The 18,198-nt window shown below is 30.4% G+C and overlaps 8 non-coding genes across 8 annotated transcripts; all 8 read right to left on the minus strand.

Moving 5' to 3' along the window:
* Window positions 1-1,948: 1,948 nt before the first annotated feature.
* Window positions 1,949-2,067, minus strand: LOC130664328 (5S ribosomal RNA). The gene has a single exon (XR_008989366.1). It is a non-coding gene; the product is annotated as a 5S ribosomal RNA (ribosomal RNA).
* Window positions 2,068-2,693: 626 nt separating this feature from the next.
* On the minus strand, window positions 2,694-2,812 carry LOC130664329 (5S ribosomal RNA). Its single transcript, XR_008989367.1, has one exon. It is a non-coding gene; the product is annotated as a 5S ribosomal RNA (ribosomal RNA).
* A 1,962-nt stretch (window positions 2,813-4,774) lies between these two features.
* LOC130664330 (5S ribosomal RNA) lies at window positions 4,775-4,893 on the minus strand. The gene has a single exon (XR_008989368.1). It is a non-coding gene; the product is annotated as a 5S ribosomal RNA (ribosomal RNA).
* Window positions 4,894-6,794: 1,901 nt separating this feature from the next.
* LOC130664331 (5S ribosomal RNA) lies at window positions 6,795-6,913 on the minus strand. The gene has a single exon (XR_008989369.1). It is a non-coding gene; the product is annotated as a 5S ribosomal RNA (ribosomal RNA).
* Window positions 6,914-8,326: 1,413 nt separating this feature from the next.
* Window positions 8,327-8,445, minus strand: LOC130664332 (5S ribosomal RNA). Its single transcript, XR_008989370.1, has one exon. It is a non-coding gene; the product is annotated as a 5S ribosomal RNA (ribosomal RNA).
* A 3,208-nt stretch (window positions 8,446-11,653) lies between these two features.
* LOC130664333 (5S ribosomal RNA) lies at window positions 11,654-11,772 on the minus strand. Its single transcript, XR_008989371.1, has one exon. It is a non-coding gene; the product is annotated as a 5S ribosomal RNA (ribosomal RNA).
* A 753-nt stretch (window positions 11,773-12,525) lies between these two features.
* On the minus strand, window positions 12,526-12,644 carry LOC130664334 (5S ribosomal RNA). The gene has a single exon (XR_008989372.1). It is a non-coding gene; the product is annotated as a 5S ribosomal RNA (ribosomal RNA).
* Window positions 12,645-14,791: 2,147 nt separating this feature from the next.
* On the minus strand, window positions 14,792-14,910 carry LOC130664335 (5S ribosomal RNA). The gene has a single exon (XR_008989373.1). It is a non-coding gene; the product is annotated as a 5S ribosomal RNA (ribosomal RNA).
* Between the last annotated feature and the right edge of the window lie 3,288 nt (window positions 14,911-18,198).

The raw sequence follows: 18,198 nt of genomic DNA on the forward strand, positions 1-18,198 counted from the left end.
TTTAAGTTTAAATGTAAGACTTGGAAAACTCAAGTCTACGAGAAGTATTTGTATATTTTAAGCTATTATACTCTAAAGTAAGCAATTGTTGAAATTTGTTATCATCCCTTTTGATTTTAAGTAATATATGTAAAAATAGTTTGGGCACTTAAGCTGATTAAAGAAACCCTAATAAAATTGTAATACTCGAGCGTTGGAAACTTGGAAAACCCAATCATAAAATGGTACTACCTTTGGAGAAACTCAGCTTACAGAGGTAAAGCAGCAGCTGGCTATACGTTTGGAAGCAGAGGAAAGAGCTTCATTGTAGCAGAGAGGGAAGTCCCTCCTACATCAGAACCCAGCATTGACGTCATAGCAAAGAGACCAATGAGGGACTCAACTTGCCACCATCACTACGAGATAAGGCTCCACTCGCTCCACCCCTTAGAAAGTAGTTGTTAAGACGAGAAATAATTTCAAATCAGATCTACTCAGAGCTACGAATCAATTGGATGTTTGTAATAGTTACCTGTCATTAAAAATACACATTTGTTATAAATTAATGTTAACAAGTATCACTTATTGTAACTAACATTAGAATCAGTTCAAGTTTACCCAATTATAAATCCTTCTTAAAATCCCAACCGTATACAGCTAAGTATTCAAATACTCCCGGACGAATCGACCTTCAGCCGATCATTTATCAACTGCGAAATAACTTCTTTACTACTCACTAGAGAAGGACATAACAATATAAACTTAATAGCGCCACCTTTCGTCGGTGACCAGAATCAACCAGCGAACCATGATCAAACAACAGACCCTCCAAACCCAACAGGTAAGCCACAACCATTCTTCACATTCAACCCCAACATGAAAAGATTAATAGATCTCCTCACAGAGAACGGGCACAGAAAACCCATCTAAGTATTTTTAAGGAATTTGAGGAGATATCCCAACCGAGAAATCTGTAAAAACGGAACTTGACATTAAACAACTCGAGAATCTAGAAATAGTAAAAGTACTCAAAAACTTTTTCAGTGAATCGAACTTTACTTGGTATAACTTTATCATGCAAATAAAATCAGGCAGTGCAATCTTCCCGTGCACTCTGAGCTATAAAAATAGGAGCACACATTACTCACTGCAAAACTGCCAAAGATTTGAACACTCTAGCTTCATCTGCTGGCTCCCATACAAATGTGTCAAATGCAGTAATACGCATAAATATAGAGAATGCTCACTTACAGCATCTGACAATAAAGGCAACCTTAAATGTGCAAACGGTGAATCACTAAACTACCCAATTCACTACAAAGGATGTCGTTTTTATGAAATTGTGGTTAACGAAAAAGAACTGCTGTCGCGCAAAAAATAATAAGAATAAGTCCGAAAATGACAGAATAAGTAAAAATATAAACAGACTTATAACATTAACAACAGCAACAGCAGTCCAGCAGAACTCTGCACAATTCCATAATCACAAAAACTCAAGAATGAGATAACGACATTGAACAAAAATATGATATGAGCACAGAATATAATTCTTGTATTATCTTTATATATTCATATAAATTTATTTTCTTGTTTAATTATTATTATTTCAATTTGATTTCATTCAGCTCTAAAAAAAAACTTGATCGAGTACGTTTTTTTTTGTTTATCAATTACTACTCGTAAAATGTATACAAGCGACAATTGTTTTTTTAAGCAAATCTCAAATTATACAAGTTCTCATCATATGTCGAGTCACAAGACTTATTATTTTACCTGGAATTTAGAAGAATTTGCATTAAAATAATATTGTTTGTTGGTCGTCTTTTATATTTATAAAATGTTTTCAATAATATGTGATTTAATTGTAAGTTGCAAGTACGAAAAAAAATTTAATTTTTTTAAATTAATTTTTGAATTTACAAAAAAAATAAAGTTTGCATTAAGCAAATACAAATATAAAAAAAAGAAATGCCAACAGCACGTGGTGTTCCCAAGCGGTCACCCATCCAAGTACTAACCACGCTCAATGCTGCTTAACTTCAGTGATCAGACGAGAACTGGTGAATTCAGCATGATATGGCCGTTGACAAAGTATGAACAAGATAATTCGGGATTTGACCACTGTTGATTACAATTAGTTCTATTATGATGACATCTTCATTGTATATTAACCATCTGCTATTTAGAATATCATCACTTAATATGTTACATTGTTTTATAATTTGATTAACGACTGCTATTTCCCGACCGATGTAAAGAAATTTGCCGGTCTAACAAAACACGTACCAGGTCTAGATCACCTGATACGAGTACTGGATGTAAATCTCATATCAATTGCATATAACTATATAGCTTTTTTGATCTATTCATTTTATCTCGCTTGATGAAACGTAAATCAATCTCGTTTTTTTTGTTTTTTAATAGCCAATCAGAAAATTAATGTAAACAAGCGATGATCATTTTCCCGAGTAAATCTTGAAATTTACAAATTATTTACCATATGCCAAGTCATAAAATAAAAAGAGGACTTTTTTTTTTAAACTTATAATATTACTCTTGTTTCTTTTTTTTTTTTACGTACATATTAACATATCTAGTTGAATGATGACTTGAATGAAAATTGCGTTTTTGAAAAAAAAATTTTTTTTTTTTTCAATTCATGCAAAGAATATAAATTATGTCTTTAGCAAATAAAAAAAAAAAAAAAAAAGAAATGCCAACAGCACGTGGTGTTCCCAAGCGGTCACCCATCCAAGTACTAACCACGCTCAATGCTGCTTAACTTCAGTGATCAGACGAGAACTGGTGAATTCAGCATGATATGGCCGTTGACAAAGTACGATCAACATTATTCAGCACTTGGATGCTCTTTTGATTATGATTAGTCTTATTATACATTAATTATCTCTTATTTTTTCAACATCGTGTAAAAAATTATCAACTGTATCAGTTATTTGAATATGTTGAGCTGAAGTATTCATGTAGCTCATGACTAATACAATAAATAATTTTACCTGCAGTAGCAAAGTTTCATATACGCGATACTAATGAGGATAGTGTGAAATCTACCAAAGTCATGGTCGATAAAAAAGAAAATGTTCGTATGTTATTTGTTAAAAACAGATTGTTGTTTTCATCGTAATTCACAGCTGTGAGTTTATTGCAGACATTTGATTTTTTTCAGGGTTACTGGTGGCCAAAGACTAGCCTGTGCGTCGTGTCAATACCAACTTTAACATCAATTTACATTATGGAATCATTTAGATAGAGATCAGTAAGCCAAAACTTCGTTTATTGGACACTTTTTCCATTTAAAAAATCTTATTTTATTTTCTATTATCTATTATAGTTTTTGAGATATTATCCAATACTAAACCCTTTTTTTATGAAAATCTACGTTTGTTATTAACTTTTACAATTGTATATCTGCGATAATACAACTCGTGTATATTTCTCTAGACGTCGTCTTAAATTAAATGAATAATTGCTTATATTTTACAATTTTTACCGATTATTATTACGTTTTCGGAAATAGTGATTGGTCTGAGTTATATTCTTTTCAAGATACCATTCACTCCGCAATGCGTGCCTTAACCAGACGTTTTGTAATCTTCTAGCTCATAATAAGTGTGAAAACGTAGTTATTTTTTTTTTGTGCAACAACAACTTTTTATGACATATATTTCCGGGTCGAATCGAATTTTTGAAACAAATACTTATTTCATTTGTTTGAAATATTTATTTATTTGATGCCGTAAGAAGGACGGCGGAGTCGAAGTTAATATTTGCAACTTGCTACTTGCTATTCGCGCGGTTTCCAAAATTTCGATACCGGAAAGAAGTCGATATCGGAAAATAATCATGGAAAAGGATCCAGAATTCTATGATTGTTTTCTTCATGTTATATCATTATTAGCAAAAGTGAATATCTATTTCATTTGTTTAAAAACAAGTAATTCATCTATGTTTGAAACAAGTTTATTTTTTTAATTTGCAAAAAGATAATAAAGTTGTTTTCATCAAATACAAAAATAAAAAAAAAAGAAATGCCAACAGCTAGTGGTGTTCCCAAGCGGTCATCTATCCAAGTACTAACAACGCTCAATGCTGCTTATCTTCAGTGATCAGACGAGAACTTTTTTTTTATAAATATATATTTTATTTAATAATCCTATATATACGAAAATATATTGCACTTTTTCACTAAATTATATGTAGCTCCTGCTCAACTTAAGCTTAATCTAACATTATGTTTTGTATTAAGATATGTTCTTATTTCCTTATTTAATTCTTAATTGTTACGTGACCCATATACGGTATTTTAGCGCTAGGCACTGGTAATTGACTTGATTTACAGGAAAATTAGTGAGAAAAACCTGTGCTTGAACATTTGCTTGTGCGAACAAGCAATAATTATTTTTCCGAGTAAATCTTGAAATTTACAAATTTTTACCATATGCCAAGTCATAAAATAAAAAATAAACACAACAGCTGCAAAGTAATGCGGCTAATAGAGTAGATAATTATTTTATAAAGGTTAAAAAAAAAGTAAACATTTCTAAGTAGGTTTTTTTATACCCAAAATTGAGGACACTTTTTTTTCAAACTTATAATATTACTTGTTTTTTTTTTTTTTTTTTTTTTTTTTTTCGTACATATTAACATATCAAGTTGTATGTTAACTTGAATGAAAATTGCATTTTTAAAAAAAAAATTTTTTTTTTTTCAATTTATACAAAGAATATAAATTTTGTCTTTAGCAAATAAAAAAAAAAAAAAAAAAAAAAAAAAGAAATGCCAACAGCACGTGGTGTTCCCAAGCGGTCACCCATCCAAGTACTAACCACGCTCAATGCTGCTTAACTTCAGTGATCAGACGAGAACTGGTGAATTCAGCATGATATGGCCGTTGACAAAGTACGATCAACATTATTCAGCACTTGGATGCTCTTTTGATTATGATTAGTTTTATTATACATTAACTATTGATATTTTTTCAACATCGTGTAAAAAATTATCAACTGTATCAGTTATTTGAATATGTTAAGCTGAAGTATTCATGTAGCTCGTGACTAATTTAATACATAATTTTACCTGCAGTAACAAAGTTTCATATACGCGATACTAATGAGGATAGTATGAAATCTACCAAGATAATGGTCGATAAAAAGGAAAATATTTGTATTTAATTTTTTAGATCTCCAACCAATAATATTTTCTCACCTATATTAAAAATACTATCTACGTCTTTGGCAGTGACGCCTTAATTTGGGCTACAATATCCTGTAACAATGTGAATTTTACTGATTAATCTAATACACGTGCAGTTTATTTGTATAGTTTGTTTAAAATTAATACTGTTAAACGGTATGTTATTTCTAATTATAATGGCTAAGTCGCCAGCAGCGCTAGTATTGTCTTTTTTAATTATTGTGAAATAACGAATTTTTATTTTATTAGTACTGCTAAGTCTTGTTTCATATACCAATATTATGTCTATTTCCATACGTTTGAGAAATTCTATTACCTCACCTATTATGTGTTCTAGCCCATTTGCATTTCAACTATATAAATTTAGCTTACCCATTATGGGTTTAAGTTTTTACTGAATTCAAAAATAACTTCAAATTTATTTGTTTTAATTGTACATTGTTGCAATTGTTTTTTGAGATTTCGGATTGCATTGAGCATTTCGCTTATATCACAGATTTAGTTTATTTCTTGTATTTCACTAGCTAGTTCTCTAAGATTTGATATGCTTTTGCTATTGACAAACTGACTTGTCTTAGAATTATTTAAATTAATATTATTATTACTATTATTAATGCTAGAGCTTAAATTATGATTATTAATGTTATTATTGGTTAGAGTATTATTAGCATTGCCACTCGGAACACTGTATATATCATACTCACTATCATCGTTATTGTTTAAGCCACTATTTAGGTTAGTTTGTCTTAGGTTGCTTTTCGAGTGTTCGTTGCTTGGAGATTCCATTGCTCTGTTCCATGGATTATCCACTCTTTGGTTGCTTGCTTGCTTGCTTTATCCACGGAAAGTTCTTGAAGTTGTCTATGTCAGGGATTCGTCGCGTTTTAGGTTGGAATTTTGGTGTATTATTTTTCCTGGCTTCGATTCTTTCAGTTATTTCTAAATAGGCTCGGCAGACTGTGGCGTTTGCTGGGTGATCTCCCCCATAGTTGACGCATTTCGCTGAGGTATCTTTTGTTTTTGTGCAGTCCTTAGGAAGATGCTCTCCAGCACATCTCAAACATGCAGGTTCAGCGTATAAATTAGTGGTAGTGTGACCCCACTCTTGACATTTATGACATTGCGTGATACGTCTGATATTTTAGTTATAATCCCACATTACTTTAACATAACTCAGATACCTGGCTTTGTCTCTCGAGTGGAAACCCTCGCCAATTTGTGTCAAAAAACATCATGGCGCCCGAAAAAACTCGTAGATTAGAGATCACTAGATGATAGATGAGAGCAAGTGTGCATAAAATAAAACATAAACAGACCAGCTGCAAAGTAATGGGGCAAATAAAGTAGATCATTATTTCATAAAGATTAAAAGAAAAGTAATTATTTCTAAGTTAGTTATTTTATACCCAAAAACGAGGACTTTTTTTTTCAAACTTATAATATTACTCTTGTTTCTTTTTTTTTTTTTACGTACATATTAACATATCTAGTTGAATGATGACTTGAATAAAAATTGCATTTTTGAAAAAAAAAATTTTTTTTTTCAATTCATGCAAAGAATATAAATTTTGTCTTTAGCAAATAAAAAAAAAAAAAAAAAGAAATGCCAACAGCACGTGGTGTTCCCAAGCGGTCACCCATCCAAGTACTAACCACGCTCAATGCTGCTTAACTTCAGTGATCAGACGAGAACTGGTGAATTCAGCATGATATGGCCGTTGACAAAGTACGATCAACATTATTCAGCACTTGGATGCTCTTTTGATTATGATTAGTCTTATTATACATTAATTATCTCTTATTTTTTCAACATCGTGTAAAAAATTATCAACTGTATCAGTTATTTGAATATGTTGAGCTGAAGTATTCATGTAGCTCATGACTAATACAATAAATAATTTTACCTGCAGTAGCAAAGTTTCATATACGCGATACTAATGAGGATAGTATGGAATCTACCAAAGTCATGGTCGATAAAGAAGAAAATGTTCGTATGTTATTTGTTAAAAACAGAATGTTGTTTTCATCGTAATTCACAGCTGTCAGTTTATTGCAGACTATTCATTTGTTCAAAATATTTATTTATTTGATGCCGTAAGAAGGACGGCGGAGTCGAAGTTAATATTTGCAACTTGCTACTTGCTATTCGCGCGGTTTCCAAAATTTCGATACCGGAAAGAAGTCGATATCGGAAAAATAATTATGGAAAAGGATCCAGAATTCTATGATTGTTTTCTTCATGTTATATCATTATAAGCAAAAGTGAATATCTATTTCATTTGTTTAAAAACAAGTAATTCATCTATGTTTGAAACAAGTTTATTTTTTTAATTTGCAAAAAGATAATAAAGTTGTTTTCATCAAATACAAAAATAAAAAAAAAAGAAATGCCAACAGCTAGTGGTGTTCCCAAGCGGTCATCTATCCAAGTACTAACCACGCTCAATGCTGCTTAACTTCAGTGATCAGACGAGAACTTTTCTTTTTATAAATATATATTTTATTAAATAATCCTATATATACGAAAATATATTGCACTTTTTCACCAAATTATATGTAGCTCCTGCTTAACTTAAGCTTAATCTAACATTATGTTTTGTATTAAGATATGTTCTTATTTCCTTATTTAATTCTTAATTGTTACGTGACCCATATACGGTATTTTAGCGCTAGGCACTGGTAATTGACTTGATTTACAGGAAAATTAGTGAGAAAAACCTGTGCTTGAACATTTGCTTGTGCGAACAAGCAATAATTATTTTTCCGAGTAAATCTTGAAATTTACAAATTTTTACCATATGCCAAGTCATAAAATAAAAAATAAACAGAACAGCTGCAAAGTAATGCGGCTAATTGAGTAGATAATTATTTTATAAAGGTTAAAAAAAAAGTAAACATTTCTAAGTAGGTTATTTTATACCCAAAATTGAGGACACTTTTTTTTTAAACTTATAATATTACTTGTTTTTTTTTTTTTTTTTTTTTTTTTTTTCGTTCATATTAACATATCAAGTTGTATGTTAACTTGAATGAAAATTGCATTTTTAAAAAAAAAATTTTTTTTTTTTCAATTTATACAAAGAATATAAATTTTGTCTTTAGCAAATAAAAAAAAAAAAAAAAAAAAAAAAAGAAATGCCAACAGCACGTGGTGTTCCCAAGCGGTCACCCATCCAAGTACTAACCACGCTCAATGCTGCTTAACTTCAGTGATCAGACGAGAACTGGTGAATTCAGCATGATATGGCCGTTGACAAAGTATGATCAACATTATTCAGCACTTGGATACTCTTTTGATTATGATTAGTTTTATTATACATTAACTATCGATATTTTTTCAACATCGTGTAAAAAATTATCAACTGTATCAGTTATTTGAATATGTTAAGCTGAAGTATTCATGTAGCTCGTGACTAATTCAATACATAATTTTACCTGCAGTAACAAAGTTTCATATACGCGATACTAATGAGGATAGTATGAAATCTACCAAGATAATGGTCGATAAAGAAGAAAATATTTGTATGATGTTTGTTGAAAACCGGTTCACGTTTTTATGGTCATTCACGACTGTCAGTTTATTGCACACATTTAGTTTCTTTCAACGTCAGTGGTAGCCAAAGTGCCGTGTAAAGACCTATTATTACATTATATCACATTATGGAATAATGTAGATAGAGATCGAAAAGTCAAGACTTTTTATTGGAAATTTCTTCCGTATAAAATATCTTTTTCGATTTAATCAGGAAAATATTATAAAATGTTATTTTTTAAACTTCCCGACGCTGATATTTTTTGGAATAATCCTCCGATCTCTAAATAATAGCCGACTAACTGGTAGCCTAGTACTATCAATCGAATCATTCCGAAGATCAGAATAAAAATGAAATTATTAAAAAAATATCGGGAGAGCAAGTGGGTGTTTTTAAAAATTATAATAATTGATCGTCAATTCTCATTTTAATTGAAAATAATCATAGAATCTATTTTTGTGCTTTAAAATAACTTCAAAGTATCAAAATCTAATATTAAATAATTTTTGACATTTTTTCATTTGTAGCTTTAACTTCAATATCATGTACCACAGTTATATTTAAATTCATCTGAATCACCGGCTTCGTTAAAAGACTTCATCACCGACGTTCCCAGAACTTCATTTGGCTCTGTATATAGAAGTGATACTGGCTTAAAAAATACAAATTTAAAAAACGAAGAAAGAAGTATTTTAGAATTATTCTCTGGGTTGAATAAAAAAAAGTCAATGTAATAGAACCGAAGTTCACCTTTGTTTGACGGGAGGCCATTTCCTGGCTCTTTTGGGTATAAACGCGCTGCGTAGCTCCCATCTCCTCCCAGACAACACTTTTAATCATAAAATATAATCAAGTGACTAAGGGTGGACATTAACTGGAGGTATCAAAAAATTCTCATTGCGGGTGGTATTTAACCACAATCACCACGAGTCCATACCTCTGTAAGCCATATCACTCCTACCACCTCAGGAAATAAAGATACTGTGGTTGAAGTGGGCTTGGAAGAAGCCACCCGCGAAACCATTTCCCTGTTCTGGTGAACAGGTTGAATTGGGATAAATAGGGAGACACAACCTCGTCTTGATATTATAAAAAGGATACCCTTTATTTATTAACATACGGTTTCGAGCGTGCTATTATCCATTTGTTTATTCCCTGAAAGATTTTCTGCTTTTCGAGACTTTGATCACTCTTATTTTATTTCGAACATTACCCAAGAACAACTGAAGCCATGGGTCTTGTAAAATATTTATCACACTCCATATTTAAAAGCTTTCATCAAAAGTTTCATAAATATTCCCATGTTGTTCAATTTCGAGTAAATGTTTATCTTCTTTAGCAAATAAATTACAACTAGAATCAAACTATAGATTTTTAAGTAATGAAGGATTTAAAACTAGCATTGAGTTTAGTCAAGCTTATGAGTTTGCATTAAATTTATGAGAGTCTTTATTATATGAAATTCCGTATTTTTAGGTACACAGTAGAATATTTAGATCGAGGTATGTTGTTCATTTACAACAAAATCATAATGATGATCTCTTCTTTGGAATTATTCGTCATATCGTAACAAATAAAAAGAATATAAATATATAAATATCTAAAATAGAAATATATTTTATTTATAAACAAGCTTTCACGATTTTATTAAATGGTCACATTAAAGTTAACATACTAAAATTATCGAGTATAAATAAATCTTGTTAACTGTATTGCACACCTCAAGCGCGAAAGCGCTGGTGTGCTTTATGATCGCTCTAGATTCTTTGACTTATTCACTCACATTAAATTATATCTAGACTTTTTCGATTACACTAAAATGGGTCAAATTTTATATCAACACAAAGACAATTTAGTAAAGAATAACTTCGACTCAATATTAAGTCGATTAATTATTCCATTAATTAAATATAAATTATTTTAATCCCAGTGACACGAGTTGCCAATTGTCCTGTATGAAACTTAGTAAACCAAATAACTCTCGATAGACACAATTAATCGGCCTAACTTTTTTTTATCATCTTTCTATTTTTGATCACAAGAACCCTATTGAAAATTACTGTCTAAATCCTTTTAGTTTAATTGTAACTAAATAAAATAATAAGACTGATTATTCATGAAAAGTTTAGTGGCCATTTTTATTTTTACTATTGTTATTATTACAAAAGTAAATTCTTTTTTCTTTTTTTCTCCCCATCGACTACTCGCAACAGCCTTAGCGTAAAACAGTAGGATTGAAAAAAAAGAGCGAGATCTACAACTAAAATGCGGAATATTTAGAAAAAATAAAAAAAAAAAATACAAGTAATGATTAAAAAGAAAATGAGCGATTGAGGTGTGCCATTTTGGATTTTCCAACATTTTATTTGAATACTAATGATTTTATAAAACCATTAAAATACATGTTACTGCTAATGACTCAAATATTATAACTGGCAGAGAGTATAAATGAATAATAGAATAATTTTGTCCAGTAAAATTTGTATTTTATTTATTAATTTATAAACTTTGACTGGATTTTGCCCACTATTTTATCCTTTATTTAAATGTTGATAGATCTTTTTGAGCTCGGAAACAGCAAAAAGTTTTGGGGCTGGTCTGCAGGATCAGCAAGTTTACAGATTTTTTGTTCATTAATTACCACTCAAAAAATTAATGCATACAAGCAACATCTCTTTTTTCGAGTGAAACTCAAATTATACCAATTCTCATCATATGTCAAGTCATAAGACTTGTACTTTTTATCTAGTACTTTTTCTTCAAAATAATTTTGTGTTGGACGCATTATGCATTTATAAAATGCATCTAATTATATGCAATTTGATAAAAATTGCATGCTTAAATAAAAACTAAAGAACAAAGAGTTTATTTTTCAATCTACGAAAATAATGTAAATTTTGTGCTAAGCAAAAAAAAAAAAAAAAAAGAAATGCCAACAGCACGTGGTGTTCCCAAGCGGTCACCCATCCAAGTACTAACCACGCTCAATGCTGCTTAACTTCAGTGATCAGACGAGAACTGGTGAATTCAGCATGATATGGCCGTTGACAAAGTATGAACAAGATAATTCGGGATTTGACCACTGTTGATTACAATTAGTTCTATTATGATGACATCTTCATTGTATATTAACCATCTGCTATTTAGAATATCATCACTTAATATGTTACATTGTTTTATAATTTGATTAACGACTGCTATTTCCCGACCGATGTAAAGAAATTTGCCGGTCTAACAAAATACGTACCAGGTTTAGATCACCTGATACGAGTACTGGATGTGAATCTCATATCAATTGCATATAACTATATAGCTTTTTTGATCTATTCATTTTATCTCGCTTGATGAAACGTAAATCAATCTCGTTTTTTTTTGTTTTTTAATAGCCAATCAGAAAATTAATGTAAACAAGCGATAATCATTTTCCCGAGTAAATCTTGAAATTTAAGAATTTTTACCATATGCCAAGTCATAAAATAAAAAATAAACAGAACAGCTGCAAAGTAATGCGGCTAATAGAGTAGATAATTATTTTATAAAGGTTAAAAAAAAAAGTAAACATTTCTAAGTAGGTTATTTTATACCCAAAATTGAGGACACTTTTTTTTAAACTTTTAATATTACTTGTTTTTTGTTTTTTTTTTTTTTTTTTTTTTTTTTCGTACATATTAACATATCAAGTTGTATGTTAACTTGAATAAAAATTGCATTTTAAAAAAAAAAATTTTTTTTTTTTTCAATTCATACAAAGAATATAAATTTTGTCTTTAGCAAATAAAAAAAAAAAAAAAAAAAAAAGAAATGCCAACAGCACGTGGTGTTCCCAAGCGGTCACCCATCCAAGTACTAACCACGCTCAATGCTGCTTAACTTCAGTGATCAGACGAGAACTGGTGAATTCAGCATGATATGGCCGTTGACAAAGTACGATCAACATTATTCAGCAATTGGATACTCTTTGGATTATGAATAGTCTTATTATACATTAATTATCTCTTATTTCTTCAACATCGTGTAAAAAATTATTAACTGTATCAGTTATTTGAATAAGTTGCGCTGAAGTATTCATGTAGCTCGAGACCTAGAGACTAATCCAATACATAATTTTACCTGCAGTAGCAAAGTTTCATATACACGATACCATTGGGGATCGTATGAAATCTACCAAAGTAATGGTCGATAAAGAAGAAAATGTTCGTATGTTATTTGTTAAAAACAGATTGTTGTTTTCATCGTAATTCACAGCTGTCAGTTTGTTGCAGACATTTAATTTTTTTCAGAGTTACCGGTAGCCGAAGACCAGCATGTGTGTCGTGTCAATATCAACTTTTAACATTAATTCACATTATGGAATAATTTAGATAGAGATCGGAAAGTCAAACCTTTGTTTATTAGAAACTTTTTCCTTTTAAAAAATCTTTTTTGATTTTCCATTATCTATTATAGATTTTGAGATATTATCCAATACTAAACCCTTTTTTTTTTAAATCTACATTTTTTATTAATTTTTACAATTGTATATCTGCGATTACAAAACTCGTGTAAATTTCTTTAGTCGTCATCTTGAATGAAATGAATAATTGCTTATATTTTTACAATCTTTACCAATTGTTAAGGTAAGTGACCCCATTATCGGCCAGGCCCCTTTATCAGCCACTTTGTCGAAAAATCGATATATTTCCATCATAAGTACGGATTTATCCCGGGTCAAAATATCTAGCCTCAATCTAGCCTTATCGAACCCAAGTAAGCCTCAATCCAGCCTTACTGGGAAAAAAAACTTTCCGAGCCTCAAATAATGTTCAAAAAGCATCAATGAGCCTCAAATGATGCTCGAAGGTCCTCAATAAGCTTCGATGAGCCTCATATAAACCTACTACTCGATTATGTAATTTAAACTCGATTAGTATTAGTTGATGCTCTTTGATCACTATTTGAGGCTCATTGATGCATTTTGAACATCATTTGAGGCTCGAAATGCTTTTTTTTTCTTAGTGAGGCTGGATTGAGGCTTACTTGGGTTCGATAAGGCTAGGTTGAGGCTAGATATTTTAACGCGGGATGCGTGAATGGTTTTTCAAAAAAAAGTAAAATTAATTTAGTTTAGATTAAACGTACTTTGATTGTTGTAAAAATTAATTTTATAATTAAAACAAAAAATAGCAGTGCGTGAGGTGTGATTTCTTATCGGATAGGTTAAGGTTTTTTGTTTTTCCAATAACCGATTACTAATTAAAAATAACATTAAAAGTCCAATTTTTCGTTGTAATCTTATTAGCTCGTTTTATAGTAATTTGAGGAGTTGAAAATTTAATGATTTTTGCCTCATTTATATTACACATAGGATGGCCGAATATAGATACAAGAAAATTACCTATGTATTCATTATCGGCCACCTTAGTTTTATTTATTTTTTTTTTTTGAGATTATTAGTATTTATATGCAAAAGATTTAATTTAATTTGTTAATGTCAAAATGAATAAACAAATTGATTGAGCTCTATTACAAAATAAATATAAATATTTAGAATAGATATAAATAAATTATATGCATCCGAGCAGCTGAAATTTTATCTATGAGGTGGCCGATAAAGGGGATATCAGGAAATGAAGTTATTTTCATTCAAAGTTTAAGTTCTAGTAAATATTTTTCCTTAAATTTTCTTATAATTCACCAATATTTTTTAGTCTTCTCAATCGAATTATCCGAAATTTCTGGGAAAGTTGATGGCCAACAAGTTCCTTCGATTAACTAATAAAAACATAATTCGGGATTTGACTAATTTTAATCATAATAAGACTACATTAAATTATGATAAGCACCGGTTTTATCTCGCCACGATGATTTATGTAAATGTTTTTATATGTAGTGGTTTTTTATCCAAAATTCGATGAAAATTATTTTCAATTTATTATATTACTTCTCGCCGTATTAAATATTAACGAATATTATTCAAAATTATAGTGGCTAATTAATAATTCCATGTTAAAAAAAAATTCTTTTCCAATTCATACAAAGAATATAAATTTTGTCTTTAGCAAATAAAAAAAAAAAAAAAAAAAAAGAAATGCCAACAGCACGTGGTGTTCCCAAGCGGTCACCCATCCAAGTACTAACCACGCTCAATGCTGCTTAACTTCAGTGATCAGACGAGAACTGGTGAATTCAGCATGATATGGCCGTTGACAAAGTATGAACAAGATAATTCGGGATTTGACCACTGTTGATTACAATTAGTTCTATTATGATGACATCTTCAGTAGGGTGGGCCGAAAATCCGCTTTTTTTTAATTTTCATTATTAATACCAAAAATATTTTTCTTTGTACAAAAAAAAAATTTTGCAGAAAACAAAAAAAATTTTAGGTCGATATCTTAGGCTCGCCAAATCCCGCTAAAGTTAGAATTTGATTAAAATTTTTTTTCCAACTTATTTTGATCGGTGATTTAATTTCCTACAAAAAAAGCCCTATAATAAAATTACGGGAAGTTGATAGTTATTGAGATAATTGCAATTTTGTTCTAAAAAATGAAATTTTTCAAGATATTATCACTTTTGCAGGGTAAAATATGAATTTTATCATATAAATTTCATGGAAAATCAGATTTCATAGAAAGTTAGCGTTCTGGTAAAAACTTGAAATTTATAGTTAATCAGAAACTGGCAGTTTTATGTTTAGATAGTCACATTTCTCGTTATTTGGTGGCATTCACCAAGAATCGCTATTATCTTTGTAACTATTAACTTTAAATAAATTGTTATCAGGTCTATTTTGTAGAAAATTGAATTTCCTATGAAATTTTTATGATAAAATTCATATTTTACCCTGAAAAAGTGATAATATCTTGAAAAATTTCATTTTTTAGAGCAAAATTGCAATTATCTCGGTAACTATCAACTTTAAATAATTTTCTTATAGAACCTTTTTTGTAGAAAGTTAAATTTCCGATAAAAATAAGTTGGAGAAAAAATTTTAAACAACTTCTAACTTTAGCGGAATTTGGTGAGCCTAAGATATCTACCTAAAATTTTTTTTGTTTTCCGAAAAATTTTTTTTTGTACAAAGAAAAATATGTTTGGTATTAATAATGAAAATTTAAAAGAAGCGGATTTTCGGCCCACCCTAATTTTCAGTATATATCAACCATTTGTTATTCATAATATCATCACTTTATATCTTACATTGTTTTATAATTTGATCAACACCTGCTATTTTCCGACCGATGTAAAAAAATTCGCCAGTCTAACAAAACACGTACCAGGTCTAAATCACCTGATACGAGTACTGGATGTGAATCTCATATCATGTGCATATAACTATACAGCTATTTTTATGAATTCATTTTACTTTTTTTAAATGTATACTATTACTCTTGTTTTATTTTATTTACGTACTTATCAATATTTCTAGTTGTATGATGACTTAAATTAAAATTGCATTTTCGAAAAAAAAGTATTTTTTTCGATTTACAAAAAGAAAATCAAGTTTGTTTTCAGCGAATACAAAAATAAAAAAAAAAGAAATGCCAACAGCACGTGGTGTTCCCAAGAGGTCACCCATCCAAATACTAACCACGCTCATTGCTGCGTAACTTCAGTGATCAGATGAGAACTGGTGATTTTTTTTCTTTAATTGTTTATTTAACCCAAAAAAAAAATATTATGTAAGTTTTCGTTACACAAATTAAAAAATTGTAAATTTTCAAAAATTCGGGAAGTTATTGTTTTCACCCCGATTTGCGAAAATCGAAATTTCATCAGATGTCGACGTTTTGAGGTCCTAGGAAGCTATTCTGACTATTTTCAGAATGATGTCCGAGTGTATGTGTGTGTGTGTGTGTGTGTGTAAACTCTTTGTAACTTTTTAACTAATGAACCGATTTGGATGGTTGAGGTGGCAATTGAAAGAGCTTGTTGGCCGTCAATTTTCCTGAAAATTTCAGATCACTTGATCAAGTAGACTCAAAAATAATGGCAAGTTACGAAAAAAAAAAAATTTTTTTTTCTTAGTTTTTTATTGATTTCTTAAAAACGAGTTGAATGATGGACTTCAAAATCTAATCAGCTCTAGAACTTTATAAGCCGTGTCGAATGCGACCTTAACCATCTCAATCGGTTAATTTGTTCAAGAGATATCGGGGCTAAAAAGTTAAAAAAATAACATAAAATGTTATTTTTTCCGGATAAATCAAAATATAATGTGCTAAAATGTGTCTGGCATCATACCATCTCTTTCTCTTTATAGTCTCTTTTGATCATCATACAATGTCATCTAACTTTTTCTTCAGTTTAAATCATATTATCAGCAAAAAATGGAAAAAACCCAGTTTGTAATATTTTTCTCAGATATTTCATATATTATTGCTTTGACCTTAGTCAAAACTCATTTAAATCTTGGATTTGATCACTGACATTGATTTCTGCGTCAATACATTTATTTCATAGAACATAATCGAGAATAAAAATTCCAAAGCCGCTTCTTCATTTGGGATTTTCGATTCTTAATTTTTCAAACTCTAGCATAAAACGTAACTTGTTAAAGCTTGAAAAGCTCATAAAAAAATAACTGCATGTTATAGCATTTTCGAGCTCGAAAATATATTCACAGTGATGTTTTCAAGCTCCTTGAGCTCGAAAACAGCGGGAAGTTTTGGGGCTGGCACGCAGGGCCAACCGACGCCCAGATTTTTTTTTTCGCTTTCATGTGTAAAGGATTACAAAAAAACCTATCGGCACGCATTGCGAAGTTCTCAAGATTGTAGCATGGATACATTAGTATAAAAGTATATCTTGTTGTTAATTTTATAGACTTTTTCTATTTATTCATAGTGATTGGCATCGGAAAAAAAGGGATAAAACTCCAATATGATTATTCATACGTGGCGTCTAATTAGCGCGAATAAATACCTAGAACTAAGTTAGTAATTCACATGTTTACATATTTTCCCTATGTCTGTCTTCCTTGTACATCTTTGGAAGCGCTTTATTGTAGCGTCAAAGTGGACTAACTTCATTTGCAATTTCTTCGGGATCATACATTGTCGCTAGTTGTTGTTTTTTTTCCGAGCAACGTGGTATATAATTGGCACATTACTTGAGTCTTGCAAGTAGTTTTTCTTACCCAGGTACAAGCTTGCTCGTGGTGATATATAGCCGGTTTGTAGCGTGTCTTTGATTCAGTCATCTGGCGTGGTAAGCATAGGCTCAATTACCTTGTTAGTTTTGCTAAAGAGTGCGTTTGCCTAATGATTCCTGGTAAGCTTCAGTATGAACAAGTCAATCCTAGGTATTGCTGTTCGATCGAAGTATTTGGCTGCTGATGTATCGCTTGTAATTACTCTCTTCAGTTATTGACAAAGTTACCTCTTGTGTTGTAAAGTGTGTTTTTTCATGTCTGGTGTTTTGCGTTGATGTCTCTAATGATTAGATAGTAGTTTTCCAAATTATTCAATTGGATAGATTTGAAAAGCTTGTC

This window comes from Microplitis mediator, chromosome 2, assembly GCF_029852145.1.
Source record: "Microplitis mediator isolate UGA2020A chromosome 2, iyMicMedi2.1, whole genome shotgun sequence".
NCBI classification, from domain to species: Eukaryota; Metazoa; Arthropoda; class Insecta; order Hymenoptera; family Braconidae; genus Microplitis; species Microplitis mediator.